We start from the raw sequence: 24,125 nt of genomic DNA, 5'->3' as shown, positions 1-24,125 counted from the left end.
CAACTAGCTCGCCTGTCTCTCTTACATAGGCAGTTAGTTATCCCTGCCCACTTTTTCCAGGCTCGCAAAGGGCTTCGGAGTGTCTCGCCGCACGGTGTCTCAATGCGTTCAAGAGATCCTGTTTGTTCAATGCTCGAACTTTTTGAATTTTATTACAGCTGGCTAGTACGAGTATATACAGCGCTACTACGAAAAGTTTCAGAGACGAAGTCTGAGAGAAAATTCACTGTTCCGCTAGCAGGAAGTACAGTCGAGATAGCCATATTTCTGGTTCATCCAGGAAAGATTCAATTTTCCCTGCTTACGGGCAGCACTGCATTTGTTGAAGTACTTCACACTCAGTTACTGCCTGGGATGGAGATGGAAAGAGGTCACTTTCGCGCGATGATCTTGTACGATATTAAAAGGGATTTAAACAGATCTCGAAGACCTCAACGTCTGCCGCGGACTTTCAACGACCTTGCTTTTACCGGCGCGGCAATATTTTGGTGTTTTGGAGAATTGAAAAGAAGTGGAGCTTCACCGGGAGTGAAGAAGAGGAGCGGAAGCCCGGCGGCCGAGATAAGTGAGCCGCTATGGAAAACATCGGTACTATGGAGAAAAACTGAACGCGATAACGGCATAGGGACATTTAATAATTTTGAGGCGCCACTTCAGATTCGGTCGACGGCAGTGTGGAAAGGTGCACACGAGCATATTTGAGTACAGGAAGGCTTCATTCCGATGGATGCCCGATGCTTTAACGAATGAGCAGAAGCGCGTCCATTGTGAACGATGCGAGGACATGCTGGTCATATCTGACGGAGGCAGTTCTGCACATATTTCTGATACCGTCTCAGAGAATGAGACCAAGATGTAGCAGTTAAATTCGAAGAATTAGCTTCAATTGATGGTAAGGGTTTTCTCAGAATTAAAATTTAGGAAGAGATGTAAAGAGTGACCCCGGAATATCGATGAGGAAATGGCAGCGCCTTTCTTCCCAGAAAATCGATCATGGTACGACTGCTTCTTCGGAGGAACAATGAATAGTTACTGTTCATGCAGTGTACACAACAGTATGCCCACCAGAACTTTTCGGTAGGTCGTAAGAACGGCTACCCAGGGTATGGCTAATTAAGGGGGCTAATTAAGCGCCACTATTCACCTCCTTCAGGCAGCAGAGGTTAAACTTTACTGAGTCATTTTAGTCTTAAGCTGGCCTCGGGCGACCATTTATCCTTTCGTGCAGTGAAAAATGGCATGCGTGGTAAGAGGTTCCTAAACCCTGAGGAGCTGTTCGAGCGTACATACGAGTGGGCTTCCGGCCCTACATGAAAGTGAGCAGAGAGCATGCTTTAAAAAAAATGGTTTGCAGGAATGAAAAAGGGCAGCGAATATAACCGCTTCAGTATTTTGAGATAACGAAGGGATCAAAATGACTCTGTGCTTCTTGATTTCGGTGTATCCCAATACTGTCCTCCCATCGCCCCTCTCTCTCCCCCTTCGATGCTCTTTATCAACATTTCTTTCTTTATCTTTGATGACATATTTTCGACGGGTTCACGATAATTGCTGCAGCAGAGTCGTAAGCATTAAAAACGGTAAGTCCATGCATACATACACCGAAATCAGACAAAGTGATGAAACAAATGACCGCCACACTTTTGACGGTCAAGATCTTTTACCTGCAACCTTCAAGATCAACAGTTATCATTCAAGTGCCTGTTTCATGACAGCCACGCCAGTTGCCTTCAGCCTGCGCATTATTCTAAGCAAAGCAGCAGACAAGGGAATTGAAAGAGCTGATCGTTATGGCATACATGACAGAAGCCAACAGTCATCGGAACCAAGGAGAATAGGGGATTTTTTTTTTAAATTTTGTAGTTTTTATGAATGGTAGATTAACAAAAGCAGATGAAAAACAACCACATGCCGCCAGTGGGATCTGAACCCACGACTTGTGAAATTAATAAAAGTAGAAGAAAAAACTACCACATGCCGCCGGTGGGACCCGAATCCTCGGAGGTCGTGCGTTCGGATCCCACCGGCGTCATGCGGTTTTTTCTTCTGCTCTATTAATCTCCCATTGATAAAAAACTACAAAATTAAAAAAAGACATCCCTACATGCTCCTTTCGATGAGTGCTGGCTTCCGTCATGTAACCAAAGTAGCGTTTGCTGTCATCAGACTTGCGCTTAACACTCTGCCGACACTAACTCGGCTGCGCGTCGCAAAACTGCTCGCTTCCTGAGTCATCAGATTAGTTGAAGATGTCACGTTCGCAGTTACCTCATGTTACCTCAGCGCTGTATCGACAACACGAGACCACCTCGCAGCTGCGCCCTACGCAACTTGTGTGTGGCCTAGATCTAGTTTTTATTTTGGTTGCCGTAGTTTCAACTGCCTTACAAATGTCGGACGGTTTTCTGCAATGCGGACAACACAGCGGCAGGCAAGTCGGTCAGATGCTGGCTAATATGGGTGCGAAGTCTGTGGTCATTTGGAATACATACGAAGAATGGGCCGTATTTAAGGCAGACATCAAAATGCCGATAGAAACAGGGAAGCATGGGGTAATCGCTGCGTAAAGCCCAGCGGTACCTGCCGCGCCGGCTCGTGGTAGCCAGCCTCATTAGCGGCTGTGCGCTGTGCGCGCGCAGGGCACGGGGCGGATGAGTCCTGAGCGCATCCGTAATTGCAGAGATTGTCTCACGATTTGTAGGCGCTGCAGTCGAAGGCGCAGCTTACGTTAGCCAGTCAGGGGCCTAATGGCAAAAAGTATTTGGCACCAAAGGGTGGTTCATAACTGGATCGCGCTGGTCACTTCGGCAATCGTGACAGCTCGGAGAACGATAGCATAAGTGCCGGCCAATCACACACCCCTGTGACGAGCGAACATTTTTTCTGAACTTGGCTCCTGGTTATTTGGCGCAAGCTGTACAGTTTCCATTTGAGTGCCATCAAATTGTGCAGTAGTATACAGTACTGTGCGCGAGTTGCACTTACTTGTCCCTTCGCCATGCCAGTGGCCAACATTCACGCACAGGCCGTCCGTCGTCACCGATAATCATATGCGAACTATCGTCTCTATGCGCCATTTTTCAAGCTCAGCTACGCGAGAGTGGAATCGCCTCCCCTGGTTTCTCTGTGGGTCTTTCGTCACCACCCGCTCTAAAATGACACAGGTGACATGTCGTTTTCCATCCTTATGCACTTCACCTGTATCTCTGAAAACATGGACGCTGCCGGCACTCATTATTGCCGCTGCGCATGCGCGCAGCCGCGGTGCTAATGCATGTGGCTGTCACGAGAAGGTGCTGCAAGTTAATTATTGATGGATATTTATATTTCAAAGCAATAATGTGGGCCGTGTGGCACGCCGTAGCAGAGACCTCAGGATTAATTCTCCTGTTTGTTTTTTTCCTATTAACATGGACATAAAAGGAGATGTTGGTGCCTGACAGCGGCGCCGGATACTCTTTTTCGCGTAAGAGAAGAAACCACATTGAGACGGGTGACATAAAGATCCACAAAACACATCTACGGCATGCACAATTCACTACGCAGATAATGCGATGCACAAGCTAGAAACGTTGACAAAAAATAGAGGACATCCTATGAACATGTGATAAGTCATAATCACAGTGTAACAATAAATAATCCAAAATACAATAAATGAGCGAGAAATAATAAAAAATAACCGACAAGAATTAGGTCATAATACCTTAGACACATGATTATAACCTACATACAATTTATTGCCGGGGAACCCATGATTTTGTAACCTGCAGCCACACACTGGAGATCACTAGCGGGGACAAACAAGTATAGAATCTACTCAAGCAACATATCCAGTTACTCGCAATGATGCCGCTGTCCTTGAAAAACGATTTCAGCGTTGTGATCACCCGTTTCTGTAGCGCACACGTCGGCCATGGACCTCATATCTTCTGAAGACTGAAAGACCGTTTATCAAGGGTCAAGTCCCTCTTCAGTCCAGTCCTAAAATTGTCATGCTATAGGCAATCCAATAAAAGATGAGTTACATACTCGTCCCCGTGACCACATACACATCTTGAGTTGTCTGCACGCCCATTTCTACGTAGAAAGTGTTTAGTGTAGGCTGTTCGGTATTGTAAGCGGTGAATCAAGGTATCCAGACTTCTGTTTAGTGATAGTGGGATTGCAAATCGTGACAGGGAGTCAATTCGATAAAGTTTATAGGCTGTATAGTTTGGCTTGAACTGCATTTTTTGGCACATATCAGCTCGCATGGGACTCAAAAGACGGCGAATCTCACATCCCGAAAGCGTCAGGCTGGAAGCAGTAGTATCCTCATCGCTTGCCTATAGCCGTTCCATCTGCCACAGTGTTTCCTGGAATAAGGTAATGGCCGGGTATCAATTCAAATATAGCTTCTCTGTTGCTTTGGATAATTCTTTTAGTTTTCGTAAACCAACCTAATCTTCCATGGTGTTGAACTGGCGCTGTCGAGGGATTTTAATGCGGCCTGTGAGTCGCTGAAGATTACCAACATTTGTTGATCTCCTACTGGTGCAGTCGAGCCCGGATACATCGATTTATTATTTATGTCGAACAGTAGAAACAACTCCTTGAAAAGCTCATTCAAAACTATTGTGTTATTGTTAGCATTTATCAAACTCGCGTTCAGCGAAACATTCGATACATCGAATGGCGCGCCGCGCCCCTGCAAATGGCGCTTCGCCTAAAGGCACTTCCGAGATCACTTTTCGAGCGCGGAGGAGTGTCGGCTGCGCGCCGGCTTTGGGCACTAAATGGGCACCTGTTGGGAGCTCTAGTGCTGTGAAACCACGTGATAAGGTGAACTTCGGGCGTGCTTGAGGGTAGCCTTGAGTCTTTGTAGATAGCATACAGGTCAATAAGGCCGTGGCGAATGCCCCGCACAGGAGACCCTCCTGGCAATGGCGTCGACCGATTGTCATGACGTCGCGGTTCACGGAGGGACTTGCCGGCCACCTGCGATTCAGCGCTAGGGGATTAATTCATGACGTCATGAGAATCGGTCGACGCCAGTGGCTGGAGGGCCTCCTTTCGGGGGTGCTGCGTTCTTCAGTTGTAACCGAATTTTTTTTTTGCCAATTCACAGTCATACGGTGAAGCCAACCTAACTGAAACCTATAGTGGCGGCCTTTGCCTGGCGTCTCTCACTCGCTTCGCTCTCTTCGCTGCCGAAGGCATGGCAGAAACTTAACTTTAATGAGATAATTCTATTTATAGAGTACTGGTAACACGATCTGACATGTTAGGATACGCAGCGGCTAGTTCCAAAGCCTCATCCATTGCAGCTTCGATGCGAAGCAGGTTAGGCCTAGCAGCACCAAGCGAGCGGTGCGCTGCCAGCACGCCAGCGGGCGGCACGTCGATGCAATAAGCGCGTCAGTAGCGTGGGTGCAGTGCCTCACTTCTTCTAGGTTGCAGATACGCTTATCTATTGCCAATTCTTACACACGCATCATCAATATTTGAACTATTTCGCGAACCCTTTGAGTTCGATATATCCGGGTTAGAGTGCCCTATACACTCTAAACATGAATACGCCTATATGGGAGTAAAAGGAGAGAAACCTGTCCTGTAGCGCACACCCTTTTATAAAATGGTGTGCATGAACAATATCGTCAAATAAAGAGACACATCACAGCGCGATTTCCGCTCGATATTCAGTTCGATATTAGGGGTCAGCAGGAGCCATGGGTATACGCTACATCTCCTTTCCAAAGTTCATTACTTGGTAGGCGTTAACGATGTTCTGGAAACACTTTATGAATTTGGTTTCCATCACGCTCCTGTAGCGCGGAAACAAACCGGTATCTTTCATGCTGGGACACTCGACGGAAAATGTGCCGGCAAGACTCAGTTGTTCGCAACACTTGAATTGGAGGCTGCCGTCCCTCTGCAATATCCTGAGAGCTAGTGGGAGCACCGAAGCACACGTGAAATCCTGCAGGTATCAGCCCCTGCAAGCGCCTCTACGAGGTCCGTTAAAACCCGTGCAGTGTCGGTGCAGAGTACGCATTTTTTTTTTTTTTTACATTAGATGGCATTGGGTACACTCAGCAGTGATGACGTCGAACTGTCCCAAGACGAAGTAGCAAGTCTGTGAAGCACATTTGCAGCTGTCTTCACCTGCTCTTCTAGAGTTTTTTTTTTCGTGTGCAGCCCAGCTACTTTCGTCTAAAAGGCAGCATTGCTGTTTTCGCATATGAAATCAAATCCATCGCAGCGGCTTTCCACTCACAGCAATGTCACGTAAGATCAGGAGCACGTGGACATGATTGACAGTGTCGAATGCCGTTTGATATCCAAAGATACTGCAATGGTGACGTTACCACGGCTTCGCTCGTGCTTGCCATATGTCACGATGTTCATAATGGCATCCATTGGGTCTCGACGCATACGAAAGCCAGTCCCGACTCCTGTTGTTCTAATATAACAGAGAAAGGCGGGCTAGTTGGTGACTATTAGAATGCATCTTCGGACCACGCAAAAAGACAAGCGACGAGGAAAAGGTCTCTTTCTCGTCCCTTGTCTTTTTGCGTGGTCCCAAGATGCATTCTAATACTGTTGTTCTTTAAGGGGTACTAAAACTGCAACAGACGCGTGATTTCGCAATTCACCTCCATGGAAATACGGCTCATGCGGGTGGTACCAAAAATATGCATAGCCTATCTCATCGTCAGTAGTGTATATATACCAGGTGTCCCAGCTAAATGTAACCAATCTTTTAAAAAACACGGGATGTCCTACCCGTCTGAAACCCAATGAGGGTTGTTTAGAGTCGCGTGACCTAGTCTGTAGTATTTTTTTCGTTCTTCACGGTTGACTAATTAGTTAAGCTTAATTAACTAACTTCTTAATTATTGACTTGAGGAACAAAGTGTCAATGGAAAAGTTGTAGATCGCTTTGAGAAACAGCTTACCGAGACATTTGCAGCAAAGTAATATTTACGTAATTTTTTTACCGGCCTTTGACCATAACCCGCACAATAAGAAAAAGCTTCCACATGACAACTGTGCCACTTCAACGTCCCAAGACGCGCCTTAAAGAATAAAATCCGTTTTTTTCTGAAGTCCTCTCCTCGATGAGACTTTGGGTGCACATTGGGGCAGAGAAGTGAGCGAGCAGCTGGTCACGTGATAACTTTCTTTTAAGGCCAATAAATGAAGCTACGTAAATCGTAACTTAACGGAAACAGCACTACTAGCGGTTTTTCGAGGCGATCTACAACTTTTCTATTGACACTTTCTTCCTGAAGTCAATATTAAAAAGTTAGCTAATTAAACTTAACTAATTAGTTAACTTTTAAGAGCGAAAAAAATACTCAAGACTAGGCCACGCGACTATGAACAACCCTCAGTTGGTGTCACTGGACTAGGACACTTCGCCTTTTTTAAAAGTTTGGTTACATTTAGCTGGGACACCCGGTATATATATAAGCGTCCCTCAGCCTGAGTTGCTTTGGAATATTAAACCCCAATAAACCTATATATATATATATATATATATATATATATATATATATATATATATATATATATATATATATATATATATATATATATATGTGTCTGTGTGCGTGTGCGTGCGTGCGTGTGCGTGCGCGTGCGCGCGCGCGTATATGTGTGTGTGTGTGTGTGTGTGTGTGTGTGTGTGTGTGTGTGTGTGTGAGAGAGAGAGAGAGCAGGAAATGCATTAGCGTATCTAGGACGGCTCATATATAGACGGTGTATAGCCGCACTCGGGTATCGGCCAGGTTCCTTTGGCTGCTTGTCATGCGGCCACCTCCGTACGCTTCTGTTCTTCGAGCTGTGCAGCGCGCATGGTCTCTCTTTGGCAGCTTTGGCGACTTGAGGAGCCGCCGCCATTAGCCCCTTCTCTTCCAACTGGAGCATGTTCGGCGTCCTTCGTTGCTTTCGGTGCTTTGCGTGCCGCCGCATTCAGCGTCCATCGCTGCTTGCGCTGCTTGACGCACCACGACGTGTTCGACCACCTTGACAGCTTCGCGCGCCGCTGCTAGAAGGTGTTTGCGACACTGGCAAGTTTTTCTATATCTTGACTTACTCGCTTCCAATGCCAGGCCACGGCAGCAGCGCTACTGCCGCACAGTACATGGAAGCGTACAACGAACGGATGAATGTTGACAACGGCGATTTCGCCGCTAGAAAGTGCTTTGTACCAATTAGAAACACTGCGGTGATGTCCTGGTGCCCTAAGACGTCGGGAAAGCTTCTTTTAACGCGATAGCGTTAAGGCTCCCGTTGTGGAGAAAATTCTGCGGCGGCGGCGATGCTGTAAGAATTCTCCGGAGAAGCAGCCTAGGTGGGCCACCTTGGTCACGTAACCTTGTGGCGTCATCACAACCTGGCCACCGGATTGTGAGCAAACTCACCACCGCGGCGGGTGGCAGTTAAATGATTGGTCGCGAAAACTTCGGTCGCACAGGCCCAATCGGTGACAGCACCTGCCAGCGCAGGGCAGTGGCGCATCGCTTAACCGCTGCACCATTTATATGAGGACTCCTAGGGATATATGAATGTTAAATAGAGAATGAGCAGTTCCTCATATATGGACATTAACCCATCAACGCAATCTGCTATACCCTTAAGCCGGAGCTGAAGTGTCTCTTGCATTTTTTTTTTTTTTTGCTGCCGTGCCAGTTTAAAATCAGCTTGGGGCTACAGTATGGGAAAAAGTTCTTTTTTTTTCATGGCTTGATATTATTTCGAGCAGAAAATTTCTGAATGCTTAGGAAATGTTCAGCTTCATTTTTTGCCTTTTCTTCGGCTTTACATTCGGCGTCGGCTTCGGCGCGGTTTCAGAATGATGTCCCCTTGAGCCGAGAATGAGATCTGAAAGTTTATGCTTAAAACCGTGAAATTTTTCTCAGCTGACGAATACCATGACCCCAGCCAACGCGGCGAGTGTCAGTGCTGAGTGCAACAGTAGACACACTCCCTCATGCTCTTATCAACGCACTCGAGCTCCGCACTTTGTCTTCATTCTCACTAAATTACACCAGTGGTACCCTACACTATACTCTCCGCAGTGTCCACATTATGGAGAGGTAGCTAACCTCTACCATATGGTGTGGGCATGCCAATATAATCCCTTAGTTGACCCCATTCCCAACCCCTCGGAGGAGCAGTGGGAGGCTATTCTGCTCAGCGATGATCCTGACCGTCAGCACTAGCTGGTGGGGAGGGCCAGAGCAGCAGCAACAGCCAGTGGACTACCGGACTAGGCGGCCCACCCACATAATCTGAGAATATTGAAGAAATAAAGACTGTCAATCAATCAATCAATCAATCAATCAATCAATCAATCAATCAATCAATCAATCAATCAATCAATCAATCAATCAATCAATCATGCCACCCCCTTCATTACATCACCGGAAAACAATTTTGCCACGTAGTTAGATGCATTGGATAATATATAAAACACTGGTATCAGTGTTCCAGCCTCTGGCTATTTAGGTCATAAATAGTGAACTTGGTAACGACAACGTGTACTGTTACTAAAGAGTGTCACACTCAGACTTCTCGCAAGGCAATTCGCAGAAGTATGAACTCAACTAGTAGCCTCTTAAGTAGACCATATTAGACAGCACAAATACAAACAGAGAAAATTCATAAACTACAGAAACTGAAAATACAGAAAACAGAAATACAAAAATGGAGAAACTTTTATATGGCAACTCTTGCACTTCTGCCTGTGGCCTGGCCAGCTCTTATTTACTTTTCTAAAAACGCTGTTATGAACATTAAAAGAATACTATCATAAACATGCTCATCATTTTATATATTTTTCTCAGTCGTGGAATTGGAGTTAGGACTGATGCTAGGGCGAGTTGGTACGCCGTTCTCAAGAAGACCAGCGCGAAATAGACATGGGCTAAAGGAAGATACAGACAGGCGCCTGTCTGTGTGTATCTTCCTTTAGTCCTTGTCTATTTCGCGCTGGTTTTCTTGGAATTGGAGTGCTCGTGTGCTCGTTTCTTTAGGCGGTGTTGACATTCATTTTGCTTTTTTCTGGCAGGTTGAAACATTTAGTAGCAACCATGTGGCGCATCCAGGCTTGTGCCCTTTGGCCTCCTTTGTGCATTTACATTACGTTGAAATGTGGCCTCTTAACCGGGGGGAGATGGGGGCGCCTGCTATCTTCTTTACTGTATGAGGCCACATACAGGCCTCGATTTCTTTTTTATCTGCGAAAATCGATGTTTCACTTTTAGGGTTTAAACATATCAAAAGTTCAGAAATCTGAATCAAAATGAATTGCATTCCTACCTAAACTAGTTTGGAAGCGAGTTTTAGAACCCCACCCGAGTACCGTGAAACAGTTTTTGTCGCTCAAGTTGGTCGTTTATAAATTTGAAATACTCCGCTATTATTGATAATGTGGTATTTGTTATGTTATTTGTCCTTACGCTAGATTGGGCGCATAATGTTCCTTTCAAGACCATATAAACGGCCACCGGAGGAATGCGCGACGCTTGAAGATAGTATGTAGACTGAGTGAATAGGAAACAGGGTACAACACTACTACGGGATCACCATAGGCGCAAACATGGGGACCTCCCAGGAATGAAGGCACACTAGCCAGCCTCTTGCACTGATTCTACAGACGAACGTCCAAGGCACGGTCAGTGCTCACTTCGGTCGAGCAGCTGGTGTTTATTCAAGAGAGTTCAAACCTTGGGCAAAGGAAGCTATGTATGCGGAGTGAAGTAGAAGTTGTATTGACGATTTTCACTACGTTGTGGGTGATGCGTCAGTTTGTCCAATATGGCGGCACTACGGAAAACTAATCCTGGGCGCAAAATAGGTGGAATCGTGCTTGTTTTGAAATTTCACTATAATCTCGGCTTACTTCGGCGTGATCAGCGTGAGTCGGTCTTTCGTTGCTCGACGGAGGATAAGGACTAAGACTAAGCGAGAGGCAAGGCAGAAATCGCTCTCTGGCAAGTGAGAACAGTTGTGAACGCAGAGCGGTGGATGGTAGACGCGTCTGATCCGACTAACGCGGGTTCGGCCCCGGCCGTGGCGGTCGAATTTCGATGGAGGCGAAATTCTAGACGCCCGTGTAGTGTGCAATGTCAGTGCATGTTAAAGAATCCCAAGTGGTCGAAATTTCTGGAGCCCTTCACTACGCCGTCCCTCACAGCCTGAGTCGCTTAGGGGCGTTAAACCCTTATAAACCACAAACCAAACCGTAGACGCGCATTTTGGAGAAAATTTAAAAGCAATAATATGAGCTTCGTGGACTTGTACATAGGGTGAACGCCAGAATTTGAAGCGCAATTCTAACGCGATAGCGCTAAAGGCCCCGTTCACCAGACATTTCGGTGTCAGCGTTGTCGGTGTTGTGGGCGAAAAATGACGGCCATATAGCTCCGGCAGGTGGTTCCCAGAGAGCAATCTAGGAGGCAGGTGGGCAACCTAGGTCAAGTGTCCTTGCGGTGTCATCACAACCTGCCCACCGTGGCAGGTGGCAGTTAAATTGATGGTTGGTCGCTCGGGAAAAGCAACTTGAAACACCTGTCATCGCAGGGCAGTGACGCTTCGCTTTACCGCTGCACCACTGCGCCATGAGAGGTATGGGAACTCCCGGGAATCTAGAATGTAAAGTAGAGAATGACCTTCTGCATATGTGGGACCTTCTGCACATATGGGAATTAGCCCATTACGTTATCGCGTCATGCCCTTACGGCGGAGATTAAGTGTCCCCTGCATTTTTTTTTTTTGCATTTAGCACTACAGGTAAGCAAGACTCAGCGAGTGTCATGCAGCTTGCACAGAAAACAACCTAGAAACGTTCTAACTGCCGCATGATTTTTAACTGCTAAAGTTGGCCACGTTTTGCGCTTTCATATCCTCATAAATTTTAATGTTCACTTTAGATACGAATACAGATCTTTTATTTATTTATTTTACTTAGAGATACTGTCAATCCACTGGGGATATTAACAGGAATGGCGCTGGAATAAGGCACATCAAAGTATAAACTACAACAACTTCAATGAATTATTGACACAAAGAGTGAACAAGAAGAAGGATTGAAGGGCAATATAAAACGACTACAGCGTCGCACCTAATTAAGGTTCAATACATAAAAGTCGTGGGATACAACAATAGGATCGTCGGATTGTACAGTTAGTTGAAGACAAGCTAACATATTCAATACGTCGGATATATGTGAGATTAGAAACACAGAAGCACTGGTAAGAAAAATGGCGAGGCAATAAAAAGGAAGCTGCCAACAAAGGCTCAGAATTCAAGTGTGTTTACGAGTGAAGATAATTTTCTATCGACTGAGTGAAGATATCTAGTGATGTGCTGCGGGTAATGGAGTGGTCAGGGATGTTCCATTCTCTTATTGTAAGCGGAAAAAAGGAGTATTTCAGGCATTCAGTACGAAATGTGTGCTCTTTTAATGTTTCTGAATGTCTGTAACGTATAGGTCTTGCCTCTGGGGCCATCAGGTACAGTCTTTGTCAAACATTTAGAGCCCAGGGGTCTTGCTTCTAAGCCTCGCAGTGGGACTCCTGTAACATTCGTGGTAGTCCGACCGACTGGAGGAGGCAGAACCAGAAATTTTATTTATGTATTTACAAGTACTGTGGTCTCAAGGAGACCAAGCAGGTGGGCATGTGTACAACATTTTCGTTTCATTAACATCAAGTGATAAGTTATTCTCTTGTGTTTGACAAGGGGGGGAGCAGCAAAAAGCGCTTACCTTCAGCAAATTTGGAGCGCTGGAGATGCATTACGAACCAGACAGTGTGCTTCAGAAGCAAACCCCATGGGCTCCAAACTTTTGAAAAAGGCTGTACCTAGTTTTTATCAAGGTTAAGCTGATTGTGGAGTAACTGGTAAAGTAATTTTAGTCGTGCAAGTTTAGCTCTATTTTCCAGAGTGAGAATGACGACTGTCTTGAGTAGTTCGGTGGGTGAGTCAGTAGACCTGTATTTGCTAAACATAAATCTCACTGCCTTTCTTTGAATAGCTTCTAATTTTCCTATGAGATATTTAGTATGCGGGAACCAAGCAACGTTCGCGTATTCAAGTACCGATCGTACGAAAGCGTTGTATGCAATTAGTTTCGTTAGAGGAGGAGCTTGTTCAAGATGCCTTTTGAGGAACAGGAGTCTTTTAACGGCGGCTGATGTGACATAGGTGATATGTGAATCCCATCTGAGATCATGGAATATTATTACACCGAGGTATTTATCGCTGTTAACTCGAGTGAGGGGGGCGTTGTTGACAACGTAAGTGTAGGACCACTGATGTTTTTTTTTTTTTTCTGGTTATTGTGAGAAGAGCGGACTTATTAATGTTAAGGGCCGTCTGCAAGTCTGTACACCACCTAGATACGGCTTCTGCAGCGAGGCTTAGGGCCATGTGGTCATCTGGTGTGGTAATTTCGCGGTAAATTATACAGTCATCAGCAAATAGTTTAATATTAACATTGACATATGAGGGCAGATCGTTGATAAAGATCAGGAATAAAGCTGGAGCTAAGACGCAACCCTGAGGTACTCCTGATGTTACACGTTCTAATGAGGAAGGCTGGTGGTTAATCACAACGTATTGGGAGTGACCAGAGAAGTAATTCAGTTAACAATGGGGCTGTTACCAAGTGTGCATTCCAATTTCTTGACTAATTTTGTGCGTGAAACGCGGTCGAATGCTTTCGAAAAGTCGAAAAAAAAATCATATCTACCTGTTTTTGGTTGTCAATGCTCAAAGACAGATCATGTACTGTAGCGGGATACAAGCTAAAAAGAAACAGCAGTTGGTAGCAGTGGGCCATGGTCCGCGGCCTGCTGTATTACTCCACTGAGCAATTACAACAGTGAACAAAATCACCGTTTTAATGCTTGACTGTATCAAACAAGACAGAGACGTCGAAGTTAGCGAGCTTTTAATTTCTTCTCGTGATTAGCTTCTCGTTTAGGTAACAAGAAAACTTTAACAACAGTTCACTTTTTAGTCACTTAGTAGTTCTGCTCAGCGGTCCTGAATGTGAGTGTAGCTTTATATGCAGACTTGAGTTGTACACGATTATAGGTCGAAAGTGAGAATAATATGAGATTACCTTCCCCACGCAATATTTTATCGAAACAACTGCACCCTGCGCTCTCTGTTTAATCGTCAGCAGTAGATGGAAGGCACGTAATGAATTTAAGGCCGCTACGATGCAGTCTTTTTGCCCGATTGTTGGGTAACTCTTACCATTCGCCCGTATATGAGCGCATGTTTCCAGGCACAGCGAAGGCATAGGGCAATAACGGAGTGCGGAAAGAGTTATAACGAAATGGAGTTCGAGTAAATCATTATATCACCCCCTCCCCTCCCGCTTTTTGGGGAAAACAAGTCATCATACATTCACGCTGTAATATGGCCTGCCACTGTTACAGGGACATTCTTGCGCAATACTCCTAGCGCTTCCATTAGTCGTGTGTGTTCAGCGATCATCATCATCAGCCTGACTATACACCCACTGCAGGGCAAAGGTCTCTCCCATGTCTCTACAGTTAACCCTGTCATTTGCCAGCTGCGGACACAGTATCCCCGCAAGCTTCGTAATCTCATCTGCCCACCTAACTTCGTGCCGCCCCCTATTACGCTTGCCTTCTCCGTGGGAAATCGATTCCGTGGGAAATTGAGGCGTCGATTGAAAAACTGACCCGAGTTCCATGTGGCAAGTGTGGGCTCCGCGCAGGCATGCCAAGCCGACCTACAGAGCCCATTTCGATATAGACTAGCGTCAGGCCGTGACGTCACGGAGATGCGGCGGCGCTAGCGTCAGCAGTGACTTTCTTTGTCCAGGCGAAAGGCGGGACCGTCCACATTCGGTGTGCATTCGTGCTTTTGAACATAATTCGCGACATGCCGATAAATTGTGGTGCGGTTGGCTGAGCCACAAGGCAGAAGAAAGGAAGCGGCATAAGTTTCGACAAGTTTATTGCGGTCAGATCGGGGCGAAAGGACGAGCAGTAGCCGAGGAGCGGGGCAAGTTCGGCGAAGGATCGGCTTCGCGGCTAGCGTTGGATTTCTGCATCTAAATCTGATCAGTTAATTTGCTTCTGTTAATCCGCACGCTTGCTTTTCGGTCGCGCGCCGAGCAGTGCAAGAATCAGCGCCTGCATCTGGTTCGCATTCTCTCGTGTTCTCGGCGTAAGAAGTTTATACGTGATATTACATTTGCGTGTGATCGTAAGTTGAACGCAGGGGGCTGTTTTCTGATGCCAATCACCGCGCAAAAAAAAAAGAGAAAACAGCTGCTGCCAGTCGCCTTCAGCGTCCACAGCGAGCCGCTAAGCGCGAGCTTTGTAGCAGCACCGGAATCGGGTACGACGCGCATAGTTTTCTTTGTTTTCATTTCCGCGAGCTTCAACCAGTATGTCGTTTCAACACCTGTCCCATAGAGCGATTCAACAACGCTAGGATGTCAGAAAAGTCACGCACTGTTATTTTCTAGATTATTTGAATTTTCCCATTGTAGGTCGGTCAGAACCTGGCGTGCACAGCAAAACCACACTTTTATAAAAGACACTCCGGTCAAGCAGGAGGTGCACCCTTGAAAGCAAATTCTGAAATGAGAAGCAGAATGACTTCTTTATAGGCCGGCAGAGTAAATGCAAATTTCTTTTGAAGCTGGAGGAACGCGTTTACATATGCGCTTGTGCAGCTCTGAGGTCGCACTTGCCTCATTTAAAGTAACTGTGATTCAATTCAGTGTCATAGCCGCCGGGGTGGCTCAGTGGCTATGGTGCTCGGCTGCTGGCCCGAAAGACGCGGGTTCGATCCCGGCCGCGGCGGCTGAATTTCTTTGGAGGAGAAATTATAGAGGCCCGTGTACTGTGCGATGTCAGTGCACGTTAAAGAACCCCAGGTGGTCGAAATTTCCGGAGCCCTCCACTACGGCGTCTCTCATAGCCTTAGTCGCTTTGGGACGTTAAACCCCATAAACCAAACCAAACCAAACCAATTCAGTGTCTAGTAATTTCCGGATAGTGAAGTGGATCGGCGAAAACAGGATCATCACAAGGTTCGTCATGCAAAAAACCTGCTTCGCGTCGTGCCTCGCGTCTTCCTTCTTCTTGCGCTAGCAATCGGATATGATGTATCGGCCCGGAAGTTGAGAACAGAAGGCCATTAGTTTCTCCCTATACCTCGCTCTTTCTCGATTTCGTTTTATAAGTCAACGTAGTCGCCCTAGCTGCGCTGTTACTTGCTGCCAACTAGGAGCAGAGTAGGAAGCCGATGCAGCACTCACCCCGATAATTGAGTCGGACGAACTGGTTCAAAAGGTGGAGAACTTGTCTCCGGGCAGCAGCAAAAATAATTATAACGACAAGAAACGCACACGCTTTGAAATATTCGAATATGCGAGTTGGTTTGTTTCGGAGGCAGCGTCTCCTGGCGCAGTGTAGGCATGCTGCGTTTTTGCGTCTACACCCCGCGTCGCTGCCGACCGTGACCCGCTTTGTTTACAAACATGACGCTTGTCTACATAGGGATGCTCACATGATGCTCACATGAAGGTCACAGGGCAGGACAGTGCACAGAACAGGGTTACTTGAAGAAATATTGGAGAGGCCTTTGTCCTGCTGTGGGCACAGTGAGGCTGATGATGATGACATGAAGACCGTCGTTGCGCGCAGATCGGGCAGTACATAACGTCAGACATAAAGCTCAAATTAAGGCAAGGAGCGACATACAAAGGAAGCCAACAGTCATCAAAACCGACACAACTCGTTGTACCTCCTCTGTCTGTACATGTGTTGCTTGATTCTATGTACCTGAGAACACAATAAATATGTTGTTTAAATTGAATGGGGCATTCCTTGCATAATCTTCGAAAGAGTGACAGATAACTATGGTCATTCATGTCAAAGAGCTGCCACAGCAACGGATCCGGCTGCATGAGCAGGGGGCAGCATGGTGCAGCCGAACCCTTCTCTTTCTTTCCCTCTCCCTCGCCATCCGGCAGAAGCTATTTCAGTGGGCGCCAGCCCTGACGCCATGAAACCCTCTTGAATATCGGTGTTCCTGGCCGTATAAATGTTGGTGCATTCAACATTCCTGGCCTTTTTACAACGCAGCTGTTAGTAGATCATTCCCACTGTATGCCTCGACGTTGGCGTAGTACCACGGCTGCTGACCCTGAGCCGCGACGTCAGAGCAAACATGCAGCCCTCCGAGCGCGCTCCCCGCTTGCAGATCACGGGACTACTCGACGCTTCTGAGTGGTTGAACTACGAACATCTTCCTTGGAGCTGGCTGCGTTGATGAAAGAGGTCATAACAGGCTAAAAGAGCGGTCGTGAGGCGCTAGGGATGTTAGAATGACGTCGCGCATTTCGAGCCGCGAAAGGACAAATCACAAAGGAAAACGACAGCAGCGTTGGTGAAACGCAGTAATGAGAAATCACAACAGTAGAGACATTTTTATTCGACCAGGCAGTAATGACAGAAGCATTACTTTAATCACAAATGCGTCTTCGAAACGTGCCGGATATTTATTTATTATTTATTTACAGAATACTGCAGGCCCTTCTGGGCCCTAGCAGGAGGGGCAATACAGTGCAAAATGAATATACAAAATAAAACACTGAAAGAAAATTCGAAACACAAAGCAAATAAGTTAGATGGCGTCAATCTTCTATTTCATCAATGGAGTCAATGTCACATAGTGCTGTTAAAGGTAAAGCATTCCATTCAGTTACGGTGCGGGGGAAGAAGGAGTATTTAAATAGGTTAGTTCTGGCGGTGAATGGAGTTAGTGAATCAGAGTGGCGATGTCTTGTTGGTCGTGGAGCGGAAAATGGCTTGACGTAGGGATCCGGGCACATTGACAACTTGTTATGTTTGAGAAGGAAAAGAAATTTTAATCTGAGAATTTTACGTCTTACCTGCAATGTTTGAATTCGGTTTGCTCGCATTATGGCAGTAGGTGAGTCGGTTGAACGGTATTTTGAAAAGATGAATCGAATGGCCTTGCGCTGGATCATTTCAAGCGCTTGAATGTTAGTTTTAGTAAATGGGTCCCAGACAATGCAAGCGTATTCTAACTTGGGTCTGATTAATGATGAATCACAGAAACAAACCTCTCTATGAATATAAATCTATCGTACCTTCAATACAAGATTATTCTGCTGTAGTTTAGGACCCGTTCGCATAAACTAATATCAGCCGAATCTAAAGCGTAAAAAAAGGCCTTTTTGGACATTTTTGCATGCACAACGGACGAGAGACACACAGAGGAGAAAACTTATCTGGAGTTTATTGTGATTGCAAGGAGTATATATGCTTTCACAATCAGGATGATCAGTCAGGCCTGAAAAATGCAACTGCAATGCCACACGTGTCGAAAACAAAATGCGACCCTTTAATACGATTTCCTGATCCAAGAACTTCAATACTTTGAGTAAAGCCGCTGATGGAGCACTCACTAGCCAGGGCCATATCTAAAGGTTTCCCTCGCCTAGACAATCTCCCTGTCAACATTCTCCTGAGTCCAGTGGGAGTACAAAGCTCGGCAGCCATTAAAGATAGGACTGCACCCTTTGCACGGCCGACAGTGCTCTGCCATGTGTCCTTCAACGCCTTGCTCTACCTTGCGGTGACTTTCGCCCCAACGCTCATTTACGCATCGGCCAATTTGCCGATATAGCATTTCCCGCATGGCAGTGGTACCATATACACTATACGCCTTCTTTGCAGTCCACAACCTTCTTTTGAACTTATTTATTTATTGACTAATACTGCAACCCCTTGGTCTCGGGATTTAAGCAAGGTGGGGAAAAAAATATTTTTACAAAACAGACAAACATAAGCAATAAAGTAACAGTAAAAGTTGAAGCTCTGCTGCCAGCATCAGCAATGCAATAATTTGAACACGAAAGCAGAAACAATAAAAAGAAATAAATATACAATACAGTATCAATGTGTGAAATGCAGCAATATAAACTAGGCAATACGTTGTGCGAACGATGTTAGTGTCGTCTGCAACATCACATTGTTAGTGAGGTTATTTCAGTCTGAAATAGTTCAATCTGAAAGAGGAAGAAATGAGTATTTGAAGCAGCTGTTACCGGCATGCATGGAAAGGACTTAAAGTTAGCTGATGTCTTTGTAGTGTTGCGTATCCAGACGAAAACAAAAGCAATTCGATTAGTTCAGTTCTGTAACGTCCTTTAATTAACTGGTACATGAATTTAAGTCGGCTAGAACGATTTCGCTTAGTTACTGTCGGCAGGCCAGCTTAGGTTAAAAGATACGATACCGAAGTATGCCTGTAACTGTTATATATGTATCAAGCAGCCCTCTTTTGAACTCTGTCTAACTTCTTCTTCTTCTTGCTCCTTCGGAGATTGCAAGGTGCTCGGTAACGCGTCAAAACAAATGTGTGGATGGAAAAAGAGGCGTATTGTTTGATACCGAGGGGTGTTGGGAAAAAAGAAGGTGGGAAAAGTTCTGCAGAAGGACTGAGGATTGGGCGAGTTGGTGGTGATCCATTGTAGAAAAACCAGCGCTTACGAAATCAATAAGGAGATAGAAGACCACACTGCAAACTTACTTAGAGATAATTGGCACCAAATTTGCAATGAACTAAACGGCAACTTGGGTAGCGCTAAAACATGGGCGCTGCTCAGGCACCTCATAGACCCGACAAAATCGAAAAGAGAAAACAGCAAAACGATAGAACGTATCACGCACAATTTTCAGGGAACGGACGCCCAGATTACAGATTTTCTTTGGTCCAGGTACGTCGGAAGCACGCAGGTGCCACCCTGCACCATGGTATATTCAGGGACAAGGAACTCGAAGCTGGATGAACCGATAAAAGACTACGAGGTATACGCGCTGCCAGGTCATTCACAAGGAACACAACACCGGGAAAAGATCAAGTAACAAATGCAATGATCAGAAACCTCAGTGATGACCAAATCGAAAGCCTGACTGGACTAATCAACGAGCACTGGGAAAGGGGCACGGTCCCGGCGGAGTGGAAACACGCTGAGATTATCGTGATACCTAAACCAGGGAAAACACCCAGTTTGGAGAACCTTAGGCCCATTTCCCTAACTTCATGCCTCGGTAAACTATATGAGAAAGTGGTCAAGACTAGACTGAGCATTTACATGGAGGACAACGGTCTGTTTCCGGATACCATGTTCGGGTTCAGAACGGGGCTCTCCACGCAAGACGTGATGCTCCAGTTAAGAGACACGGTACTAAAACAAATATCGGGCACTCGAGAAGGCGTAATCTTGGCCGTAGACCTCAAGGGGGCCTTCGACAACATCGGCCACAATGCCATTCTCACAGAACTCTCGGCAACAAACTGTGGGGAGAGGATCTTCGCATACGTAAAGGCCTTCCTGTCTAACAGAACAGCAACGATCGGCATCAACAACATAAGGTCAGAAAAGAAGACGACGCCAAACAGAGGGACACCACAAGGATCCATCATCTCACCTTTGCTCTTTAACATAGCAATGATTGGATTAACTAGGAGACTGAAAAACATCAAAGATGTCGAACATTCAGTTTATGCGGACGACATCACAGTGTGGACGACAAAAGGATCGACGGGAAACAAGCAAGAAATATTGCAAAGAGCGGCGGATGAGATCGGTCAATTTGCTTTCTTTAGCGGCATGCAGTGCTCCCCAGAAAAATCAGAATTTATTAGACTTCACAAAAATAAAGAGGACAGGGGAACGATAGAATTAGAGATAGATGGACAACCCGTAAGGAGGACAAATAAGCTTCGCATCTTGGGAATGTGGCTGCAGGAGAAAGGCAAACGGGACCATACCATCCAGCTCTTGGAACACTCCACGAAACAGATATGCAGGATGTTAAGCCGAATTACGAACAAGAGAAAAGGGGTGAAGGAGCGAGATGCGTTACGGATCACTTCTGCGCTCATCATACCGAGGATGACGTACGCGCTTCCGTACCTACAACCTAACAAAGGGGAAAAGAACAAAATGGAAACATGCATCAGAAGGGCGTATAAGCAAGCTTTAGGCGTCATGACCTGCGCCTCGACAGAGAAGCTGATGAACATGGGGGTGTACGGCACGTATGAGGAGCACAGCGAAACCATGCTCAGATTTCAAATGGAAAGACTTAAAAGAACAGCCGCTGGCCGCGCACTACTGGTCAAGCTAGGATACCCGGCAGAAGACGAGGGCGAAGACAAGACAGACATTGACAGCCAAATTAGGAGCACTTTCTTGGTTAAACCAGTGCCCAGAAACATGGACCCCAAGAACCACGAAGGAAGACGGGCGGCGAGATCATTGGAGTTGGACAGGTTCCTAAAGAAAAAACAGATGGTTCTGTATGTTGACGCGTCCAAGTACAGAACGAAGGAAAACGCTAGGGCGGTAGCAGTAGTGAACGCCAATGGGAATATAGTTACTGGTGCATCAGTGCGCACAAGGACAACACAAGCAGCGGAAGAGATCGCCATAGCTCTAGCCCTGACTGAAGCCAATCGGCAGGGACTGAGTTACTGGATAGCGACGGATTCTCAGGCTGCAGCAAGGGCATACAGAGATGGAAGGATCGGCCGAAAAGCCGCGAGTATCCTCTTCGAACAAAAACAACACAGACATGGATCAAACAACACAAGCATTCAACACACCATCATTTGGGTCCCTGACACTGGGGTTGAGGGAAATCTCATGGCAGACACCGTTGTCCGAGGGTTCACGAACCGGAGGGCGGGTTTGCCGGTCGAACCCTTCAGCACGCCAGAATCTTACGGGGAGGCAATGAAGGCGTTGTTGGGAGCGCGCAAGAAGTACTCGGCTCCGGCGGATATCCTCGACAGAGAGCAGGCCACCACGCTCAGACGACTACAAACAGACACCTACCCAAGCAGAGCCATGTATCACAAAATGTGGCCGAACAGATACGCGAAAGAGTGCGTGTGGTGTGGGGGCTACGCCACAACGTACCACGCCACCTGGGGCTGCGAAAAAAGCCCTTTACTACCAAAGGTAAATAGCCCTAGTCTAGAGCAGTGGGAGGCCCTCCTGGCTGACTCCGACCCGAGCACACAGCTTATGCTGGTGACGAGGGCCAAGGCAGCGGCGGAGGCCAACGGGATCCTGGACTAGGGAATACCGACCACTGAAGCTCTACATCTATCTATCCCCATCCCCCTACTCCCTAACTCTTCCTTTTGAAAAAAAAAAAATAAATGTTTTCACTACTACTACTACTACGAACACGCACAGAGGACGAGGGAAACAGACTGAACGGCGCTGATTCAGACAGAATGAACGGCGCTGAACGGCGCAGCGCCGTTCAGTCTGTTTCCCTTGTCCTCTGTCCGTGTTCGTAAGCGCTGGTTTTTCTACAATGGAAAAGTTCTGTTGTCCCGTCCCATCTTACTGCGGTCGCCGTGCCTTTCAGGCTGCTTTCCGGTGCCAAATGTATATTGGTAGCCTTGAATGCTACACTGATCTTGCTGGAAAGGAGCGAATGAGAGAGGTGCACGCAAGAAATCTGCTTGCATTAAATTTTCCGAGTACAGAATAGACCTCGCGAAATATCATTTTACCTACTTGTTTCACAAGCACTAAATTTACCGTGATCATATGCATCACGCGCCCCTCTCTATAATGGCAGCTGGCCACGGAAGTTGCTGACGTCTTCAAGAACAATAAGTAAACTTTCGTTGGTTCTATCAAATATCTCGAAGTACACAGGGCACACTTCAATTTACAGCTTTCCTTTCCAAGTCAACGCTGCACCAAGCAACTGCTGCGTCAGCTAAAATTTCTTATCTCGAATGTTTTAAATATTGGTGTATCTTTGGATTTCGTATAATATTTAACACTTTTTTTTTCTGTCCCAAATATTTAAATAGAGGGAATGGCATTCTGTGTTTACTGCGTTGTCCCACCGCCGCTTCTGCGAAACACCGCGTTGCAGCCGCGAGGTCGACCCTTTTACGCTTATTCAGAGGCATCAAGGGCACACCCCGTGAGTCCCAGCATTTGTGTATATTTTGCATGTGATAGTACTCTGAAGCTCCGGAAGCGTGTGCAGAAAATTCAGTTTAGTTTTATTTTTAAATGTCCAAATGAATTATGTCTTGTAGGGGTGTGCGAATAGTACTTTTTCCAAACCGAATCGAATATGAATACTAAAACTTTACTACCGAATCGAATAGTTTAGCTAAAACCAAATCGAATACGATTCGAATATAGGGTGTTTCACCTTAGACTTTCTGCAATTTTTAAAAATAAGCTATTTGAATTAGATGCGCGCTTTTTCTGGCATAGCATTGTCAGTGGTGTAGTACATAATAATGCAGCTAAGACGTGCTAACTAGCCGGCTTGTTAACCAATATTTAATAGTTAACTTTTAAACTATTGCCGTTGGGCTCCTTAATTATTGAGAGGCATGTAGCCCACCGTAAGTAATGTCCATATCCGTTTATAGAATTTCGAGAACGCGATTATCCTCGGCGCTGTGGCCCAACAAATTTTGGCTATTTCGACGAGTTAGGTTCACTGGAGAGGTTGCTTTGACTGCAAGCTTCTCAAACCGCATGTATTTTGGCGCGATGTAGGCGAAATTTGTTGGGCCACAGCGCCGAGGATAATCGCGTTCTCGAAATTCTAAAAACGGATATGGACATTACTTACGGTGGACTGCATGCCTCTCAATAATTAAGGAGCCCAACGGTAATAGTTTAGAAGTTAACTATTAAATATTGGTTAACAAGCCTGCTAGTTAGCACGTCTTCGTTGAATTATGGTGTACTACACCACTGACAATGCTATGCCAGAAAAAGCGCGCATCTAATTCAAATAGCTTATTTTTAAAAATTGCAGAAAGTCTTAGGTGAAACACCCTGTATTTAAGAATATTGGCTGCTTGTGCGAATCTTCAATGAGCAATCGTGAGAAACAGTGAAGCGCTGCTTTCCCAGTTATAGCTCTATCCGTTAAAAGACTGAACACTGATCTCTGTTTGGGGAGTCGCAACACAAAGTCAGTGTATAAACTTTATCATTGTCTTGTTATGCGCACAGGATAAGTACATTTTGCTGTTGACAACGG

Source organism: Amblyomma mixtum, chromosome 3 (assembly GCF_055824585.1).
Source record: "Amblyomma mixtum isolate Tamu chromosome 3, ASM5582458v1, whole genome shotgun sequence".
In the NCBI taxonomy this organism is placed as follows: Eukaryota; Metazoa; Arthropoda; class Arachnida; order Ixodida; family Ixodidae; genus Amblyomma; species Amblyomma mixtum.
This window is presented reverse-complemented; position numbering follows the sequence as displayed.